The following is a 6,898-nucleotide window of genomic DNA, read 5'->3' as shown; positions in this document are numbered from 1 at the left end:
CATATGTGATCTCAGCTGAAGAGCCCAGTTAGTGTACATTTCATCTCTCTGAATGCTGGTAAGACATTACAGAATGTAAGCTGATTATGCTTGAAACAACAAAGCCTGAATGTAGCAGGGAGCTCAAATGGAGGCTGAACACATGGAGCAGGATCGCAACTAGTGAGCATATAACCCTAAATCCCCTGTCTAAATGTTTCCATTAAACAAGCCCTTATTTAGACATCACTTTAAATGTTTGCCTGAATGCTTATTGTAGAGTTGAATCACAGCTGAGCGTGAAAGAAGTTAATTGAAAAGGAGAGGGTTGTTGGGAAACAGACTACATTGTCTGTCACGACTCGTTTCTTCCCCCTCTTATTGTGGCTGCCGACATTGAATGGCCATAAACAGCCATTAAGATGCTGTTTAGAAAGGGAGAAAAGTAATATGAAACCAGTCCAGTCAAGGCAAATCAAATTTTATTTAAAGTGAACTATCACCAAGATGTACTCCCGCTGTCTGCTTCAAACTGTGCTGCACTGCACACTGGGACAGTTTGCAGCTAAATGCAATGCAGTTGTGATGAGAAAAAGAACCTCAGAGTGTAATATAAGTATAAAATAAGTCTCCTCTGCAGAGTGGATAGGCTCAACATAAAAATTAGGGTAAAGAGCTCATACATACAGAAAGAGCTCGGAATAGAACAGTTGCTGGTAAGGGCATCTGTTTGGGAAGCCCTCTGGATGTTACCCTGTGGAGGTATTCTTGGCATGTCCAACTGCAAGGAGACCCCAAGGCAGATCCGAGGGATTATATATCCTACCTTGCCTTGGAATTCTTTGGGATCCCTAGGGATAAGGACATCAGGGCTACTTGGCTTTCCCTCCAGCCACATCAACCCAGACACAATTAAGTAGCATAAAATCGATGAATGGCAGATGGACAGTTGTCTATCAACAAAAAAGGTCAAGGAAAGATAAGCTAGTATAGAAATACACATATGCTACAAGACCAAACTTTAAGCATGTAGACACACTCCCATTGATTTCCACAGCTCTTTCTCAACACCATTCCTTGAAAACTGAGTTGTTGGATACAGTCAGCGATTTGGGGGTGGATGTCATCACCCTTGTTAGCAAAATTACCAAAATGCATCTCCCTTGTTAACTTATCATCCCCCCTCTTTATCCCCTAGTAGCAGAGAGAGTGCAGGGGCAGAGGGGTTGCTTAGTCAAATATATTAGTCTAGTCTGCCTGACTCATTGATCCTTTATCTGACTGAGGTTTCTGCAAGTTAGAATCTATGGCCCAAACCATGGCTCTGAAGTATCAGTACGCCTAACTGTGCAGTGTATTGATAAATCCATGGCGCTATCCGCGGTGCTGAAGTAGCAGACGGATTTGTAATTGCGCCTTTTTCTCTCAGCCCTGCCCCTTCTGTCAGGTTCATCTCGGATCTATAATATTCTCTAAACTATATACTATAAATACTCAATTCTATACTATATTGTGGCCTATATACTCTATAGAATAGTGTCATCTTCATGATCAAAGTGACAAGTAGCGACCTGTAGTCGAAAAACAAAATATTTTAACAAAAAATTTTAGGGGAGACATGACTACAGATACAGTTTTTACTATACATGTTTGATGTAACGTGGGAGTGGAGCAGGTAATGTGACTGAGGAAATTAACCTGTACTGACTACACTGTGCTCTGCTACTACAGTTACATAATTCAAGATAAAATTCATACCATCAAAACTACGGTGTGTTTTGAAAAATAAGCATTATTAAAATGCTTAATGTCCACATCCAATAAAAGGCCCACACAAAATATGTATTTAGCCCAATAGCAGTTCTAATTAATCAAAATTATCAAGATTTTTAGCTGATTTCAAAGTGCAGTGGTTTTCACACGTGCAGTTGCTGAGGCCAGAAGTGGAGGAACATGCTGCCTGATAAATGAAAGAAAAAAGAAGTTAAAAAGAAATTGCCCTTTTTCATGTCAGCATTTTTCTCCCTGAAACACTCACTGGTCATTGATTTCCACATTAAGCAGACCTTTACACTAACACTGTTCCCAGACGCTGCTCAGAGAGCTTATTGATTGTGGTGGACATCCAGACACCACAGATGCATCCTCAATCACCAATAGCAAAATTAAACATGTCCTTATGATAGCTGGGTATCTAATTCTAGTTTGAGCCTGTGGACGAAATATGAGCATTACTGTGAAGAAAAGAGAGGCAGATATACTCAACAGCTTCAGATTGTTAGATAATGAGGTGAATTAGTCCTGTATGCAGATAGTGTAGTGCAGTATTACTGTATAAAAAAATGTCTTTGATGGTTTAAAGCATCTAATATCAAGATCATATAAAACTGCTGACAAGAATTATGATGTCTGGGTCTCTCCAGAAAAAAAACTGACATGTTCAGTCATTGAATATAAGCATTGTCTGCACACATTCATAGTATTATGGAAAATCACCAAAGGCCAACAGCCTGTCAAGGGATATTTTTGCAATGAATCTCTCCAGGCTGTCGTTTCCTCCGCAGTTGAGTTGTTGATTATTGGCTTCATCTGAAGCTTGTCAGTGATTATGCTAATTACAAGAACATTCTTGTTTATCTTTGGGCAGTATGACATAATCATTGTAGCTTCATGCCAAGAGCTTAACTCTGTCCTGCACACTCTGTATATAATGTACCCACGTCACCAGGCTTCTGTTTCCCTTTAGTCTATAGGCAATAAGATGTGAGGAAATTGTCACATGTATCGGTGAAAGGACCTTGCAGTCCTTTATACATCTCTGGTTATTCCCCTCTTTGTACAACTGCAATGTAGACAAGCATATTCCTTGAAGACCAAGATTCATTTAACACAGTCTGTCATCTTTTACTTTGCTTGATCTTTAATTTCCACCTGACCAACTTTGAACAACTGCTTCCATGTGGCTTTATTGGATTTGATACAAAGGTGTGAATATTTACTGTATTCCTTAATATCAATAAGTCTGATGAGCTATGTACAGCAGGATGGCTGCTTTGTGTGATTGAGGTGGGAGTGTATTAATATATGAGGATAAGGATGGGGGTATTCATGTGAGGGAGAGAATTCTGCAAGACCGCCACTCCAAATACAGAAAACACACACACACACACACACACTCACAAAATATATCAGAGTAACCTTCTGTACATATCATTTAAAATGCATCATCTTTGTAACATCAACATTCATCAGACATACACATTATTTCTCAAGATACAGGATATCAAGACTTAAAGAAGAAATATAAGGAGTTAACCACAGTCTCCATGACAGCAAGATCCGAAGGTGGGCATTGAACTATTCACCAGGGACCGGCCCCCACAGTGTGACCCTGATAAGTGAAATCAGAGGAACTAAGTTACTCGCTCCTGTTGCCCTGGACCTGACGCCAGACTCTGGAATGACCGCTCTTCTGCTCCCGGCTACAGCCTTCTCAAAGGCATATTAAGTCTTGGGTTGCTTTATTGCGAACAACAGTCAACATACAATTATAGCCTCTTGCATGTTGTTTTGTGTGGAATGCAGAAGCCAGTGGGCAGAATGTGTGGGAATGGATCTGCATACTGTACTTGGCTTTTTGTGTGTGAGCATGATGCGGTTGAAATTGCCTGACATATAAAATATACATTTGTTTAGAAGTAGGTCAAATGAGAAAAGAATTAAGCAAGTGTATGTATGTACAGTATGCATGCATGTATAGTATGTATGCACTAGGGATGTGCAGAGAGCCGAGTATTTGTATTTGTATCTGTATTTGTTTAGGCAGCAAAATTATTTATATTTGTATTTGTATTTGAATAAAGGTGGAAAGAAGCTTAAAAATCCTGTTTTTGTTTTCATTACACTTTTAATTTTAGAAAATTTAAGTGTTACAATAAGTGTTTGTGAATAAACTACCTTACAAAGGAGGTTCCCACACCAGGTCCTGAACTCCAGTCTCCCAGATCATAGATGACTGCACTGACTACTGAGCTAAAATCAAGTGCGTCGCAAATGCACAGACAGGCCTTGACTTATTTATACACCCATAACACAGAGACAGTATAGCATGTAACATGTAGAGAAGAACTTCAAACTTTTCATTTATTGCCTATTTTTACAACCTAACTTTGTGGAAAGGAGAAGGGGAACAAAAGGTTATGGAGAGTCCCTTAGGAGCACTTTGCGTGTGTCAGTAGCTCAGCTTTATCTCTGAGGAACACTCCGACACCCCAACTCCAGGAGTGATCTCCAAATTAGGAAATGTGCGTCATGTAGCAGGTGGATGTGACTCCCCTCATTGAGACCTGGGTTGATAGACATAACAGCGGAGCAGAGGACAGAGACTGAGATAGCAATGTAACCGACCTACGCGCTGTTATTTGACGTTTTTTTTTTCTTCCCGAAAACAAATAATTTTTAAGATATTTGTATGAAACAAATGTTCTTAAAAACCCACTATTTGTGCTTTGCTGAATAATGTGAGTATGTACTGTATATATGTACAGTACCAATCAAAAGTTTCTCATCTAAGTGAATGGGCTGTATCTATATGTATCTATCTATTGACATTTTCACACATGTCAAGAGAACAATGGTTAAAACACTAGCATGAGTGTTCATTTATGACTCAGCATGTATGCATGTATGTAGATTTTACCATCAGAATATTGTAATATGGTAATGTGTATCAATGATCATTCTGAATTAGCATTCATATACTGCATGGATCACCGTCTTCTGCTCACTGATATAACTTATACTGATCAGGAGAAGTGACAGAATATGCTGGACAGATTGCTTGGCAGGCGGGGTGTTCTACCAAAATGGGGTGATCGACAGGGGTGCGTTTCGGCCCCCTGTTGAGGCGCAGCAGGAGGGTATGTAAAGGTGAATTTCTGGGTCTCAGGGCCCACAATGCAGACCCCCCGGGGAGAGTAATCACCATGAGGCCAGCAACAGTCAACACAGCAGTGGCCCCTCGTCACAAAGACACTCCTCTCCAGAGACATGGCTGCGCCTTTGTGCTCCCCCACACTCTGAGTGTGCCCCACTCCAGGGGGCTTGAGAGGCACCACAGGGTGCCCATTAAACCATTAGGAGTGGAGGACAGCCCTGACAGCCTGATACACAAATACGCACACACACACACTCATATACAAATACACACAAGCATTCTAAACCAACACACGTACTGTACGTACACAAATACCCTGAGATGACAAAAGCAATGTATTGTTCACTTAAAAGTGCTGCCAGCCGTTTAGAGCTTGCATGGCAGAACAATCTGTCATTTTTGTTTGCTCACACACTGACTCACGTTTGAATTCGGTAGGTTATTGCCATGTCACCCAAGTTGATTTGTCTTAGTGCAACTCAGACTAAACAGACAAACAGCCAAATTGTATTGCACGATATTACAATATGATCACAGTAAAGAACACCATAACATGATATGAAACAAACACAGTATAACAGTCTATGCTTAAGTGCAAAACTGATAAAACAGACCATAAACTGTTAAACAGACTATATAAACGTACTGATTATTAAAACTGTCTTTACAGTGATGAGTTCTGCATTTCATGCTCCTGCATGACCTGCCTGATGGGAACAGATTGGATTAGAGAGGTCTGTGATTGTGCTTTTTGCCTTCCTCATTATTCTAGTTTTGAAATGTGAAGTAAAAGATAGTCAACAGTAACCTATATTGTTAGTATTTCTGAGTACCAGTATTTTAACCCTGGTCTGGTGGCCATGTCCATGTCAAACTAGTATGGAAGCACACTCACAATCATATATGGACTTGTGTTTAGAATAACTGAATGCAGGCATATGGGAACCGTATCGTGCACAGCACTAGTTTCCTTATGCACATCGTCAAGCACAACACTGGAAAGATGTTTACCCTATTAACCAACATGCCCATAGTCATTAAGATATTTGATGTTATTTTTCTTTGGGAACTCAAATAAGAACTTAAAACCAAGCAAGAATGTTATAGGGTTGTGGTGACCAATTAAAAATGGTACAGAGTGCTGGGATAAGTTCATCAGCACACTGCCTGAGGGTGGCTGTAACACAATCTATTAAAACTGTGGTGGAAAGAAGCATTGAAGTTCAAATTAGGCTATTGTGCTTTGTATTGTGTGTGATGTCTGCAAGCCTTGACACCCTTGACATGATTGACATGTAGCTTAGTCTCTAATTTGTCTTTGTAGCAAGCTTTCACTTTTTCCAAAGCCTTTGAGATTCATATTTCAGATGATTGTACTGCACACTGATGCTGTTCTTCAAGGCCTCATACTTTTTCCTACAGAGCAACCTGACTTCATCCTTGAACCAGGGCTTGTTACTAAAAACAATTAGGGTTTTAGTTAGAATGCATACCCTTTCTGCAAACATGATGTGAAATATTACACTGTCATTGTCAGTATTAACAATGTCCTCTTCAACAGTGTTAAAAACCCTACAATCAATGCTGTCTTTCAGCATGTCAGTAGAGGTCTGAGGAGCCCATTTCTTGACACACTTGACTCACTTACTCACTCACTAATAAGGTCAATACATAAATGCAAGCAAATGTCATGTTTTGTCAACATAAAAGGCTTCTCTAAATAAAGTATGTGCTATATATATTTATACAAAAAGTAGAGTAAGACATACCTTATGCTCACTTTATGATGTCCTATATTCTGTGTGAGAGCATAAACAACCTGACACTGTATTCAGCTTGTATCATTCACCCTCATCAGCACCAGTTTCAACAGACATTATATGCTCCGTCTTTTCAGTGTAAATTAAAACTGATCTGCTACTGAATGCCATGGTTTCTATGTGTTAATAATCAGTGGTCATTGAGACATACTTTTGTTCATGG

This window comes from Thunnus thynnus, chromosome 9 (genome assembly GCF_963924715.1).
Source record: "Thunnus thynnus chromosome 9, fThuThy2.1, whole genome shotgun sequence".
NCBI classification, from domain to species: Eukaryota; Metazoa; Chordata; class Actinopteri; order Scombriformes; family Scombridae; genus Thunnus; species Thunnus thynnus.
Note: the sequence above shows the minus strand (reverse complement) of the source record.